At 47.3% G+C, this 2,171-nt stretch overlaps 1 pseudogene; it reads right to left on the bottom strand.

Annotated features, from left to right (window-relative positions):
• Nucleotides 1–1,056: 1,056 nt before the first annotated feature.
• On the bottom strand, nt 1,057–1,930 carry LOC104623946 (annotated as a pseudogene).
• Nucleotides 1,931–2,171: the final 241 nt, after the last annotated feature.

Raw genomic sequence — 2,171 nt, 5'->3', positions numbered from 1 at the left:
TACTTTGTTTCCTAGCCTCTCTCTTGAGTCAACATGGGAACCGTGCAAATTTTTGTAATAATGAGAACCTATGAGACATGGCATGAGAAATTGTGAGATGTGACAGAGAACAGTGTGAAAAGAGCTGAAGTACATGCAGCACCGTGTGTCCCAGCTGATGTCAAAGGTGGTTAAAGAGCAGAGATGTGAAAAGCAGCCAAACTGCACAGATAACCGAGAGGGGAACAGGATGGGGCCATTGTGGTATTCGTGGTTATGTATGTGCTGCTGTTGGTGTGGTGACTGCAAAGATGTGGTTCCCTGTTAGCATTGGTCTGTGTATGGTTGGCTGTGTTCATCTTTGTTTCCTTGCAGATACTGGCATTTAGGACTTTCCATTTAGGTGATTCCACCTTGGGTGATCTCTCATTTGCAAAATGAGCTTTAGTCACTGCTCACCCCAGGCACATGTGGTCACAAGAGATCTCTCGGGCTTTCCAGGCAGCTCCAGATTTCTCTCCTGGAAGATGTCCTCTGCCCTGTCCCATATTAGGACAGCCCTGGGCTTATACCTCAGTGACTGTTTACCATCTCCATTCTTACTAGACACCAATGGGCTAGTCTTAAATCCAGCCCTTTGTCTTTAACAGGTCACAACATTGACCTCTTTGCTTAATCCATGGAGCAACAGGCCCTTTTGGAGAGAAGTTTCTCATGCCTATTCTTGGCACCAGCTTTGAGAGAAGAGATGAGTCTTCAGGCAGCGCACTTGGGAGATCACATTTTGTTACAGAGAAGATAAGAGAGTATTAGCTTACCTGGTGTTAGATGTACATTTATATGGGCTCCAGGTGGGACAGAGCAGGTTCGTTCCTCAGTAGAAGGAAGATGAATCTAAACATTTGTGAAGGAACCACAGCGACCACAGATTACCACAAAAGAATACTGATGACAATAAAAATTATGATAATGATGATAGTAATGCAAATGATAAGGGAAATGATACACCAAACAATGAACAGGTCTAGAATGGGATAACCCAGGACTCATTTGCAGAGAGTGAGTGAAACTTTATCACTATTGACAAACATCCATAAAATCACTTTCCTTAATGGCCTGCTTCAGATCGTGGTTCCTCATGCTGTTGATGAGGGGTTTCACTGCTGGAGGTACCACCAAGTACAGTACTGCCACCACCAAATCCAGGGATGGGGAGGAGATGGAAAGGGGCTAGTGCTGAGAAACAGGGAGACCATGGCCAGGTGAGGGAGGTACATGGAAAAGGCTTTGTGTTGTCCCTGCTTGGAGGTGATCCTCAGCACAGCCCTGAAGATCTGCACATAGGAGAAAAGAATGAATAAAAACCACACAAATGCTATACAGATGCCAACCACAAGTACCATAACTTCCCTGAGGTAGGTGTCTGAGCAGGAGAGCTTGAGGAGGGGGAGGATTTCACAGAAGAACTGGTCCAGGCCATTGCCTTGGCAGAGTGATAGTGAAAATGTATTGGCAGTGTGCAGGACAGGATGGAGAAACCCATTGCCCCAGGCAGCTGCATGTTGAGAGACGCTCTGCTGTCCCGGTGTGTCTCCTAGTTGCAGGGGTTGGCAGATGGCAGCATGGTGGTTATAGGCCATGACAGTGAGGAAATACTATTCTGCTGAGATAAAAAAGACTAACAGAAAGACCTGAGTAGCACATCCTGCATAGGAGATGGCCCTGGTATCCTGGGGAGAGTGCAGGAGACGGAGTCCTGGTCAAAGAGGAAGAGACTGAGGAGGAAGTAGTACATGGGGGTGTGGAGGTGGTGGTCACAGGCTACAGAGGTGATGATGAGGCTGTTGCCCCGATAAATGCCCAGGCAGAGCCAGAAGTGCAAGAGCTGCAGCTCCTGTGTGTCTGTGAATGCCAGGAGGAGGAATTCAGTGACGTAGTTGCCATTGGACATTTATCTTTCTGGGCATGGGATGCTGTCCATGGAAGAAAGGACAGTAAAATATTTAGGTTAGACTATGAACAAAACCTATGCTACTTCTCATAGAAACGCCCAAACTGTCTTTTTCCTATTCAGGGTCACCTTTGGTATATCCCTTGCTTCTGCTCTGGTTGGTGCTGGCAGAGGCTGCCCTAGGGAGTAGAGGACTCTGTCCTAGGCTCCGGAGGAGTCAGTCCTCCCCTACAGCAATAGG

This window comes from Phaethon lepturus, unplaced genomic scaffold (genome assembly GCF_000687285.1).
Source record: "Phaethon lepturus isolate BGI_N335 unplaced genomic scaffold, ASM68728v1 scaffold4187, whole genome shotgun sequence".
Classification (NCBI taxonomy): Eukaryota; Metazoa; Chordata; class Aves; order Phaethontiformes; family Phaethontidae; genus Phaethon; species Phaethon lepturus.
Note: the sequence above shows the minus strand (reverse complement) of the source record. Positions and strands in the feature narration are given on the sequence as shown.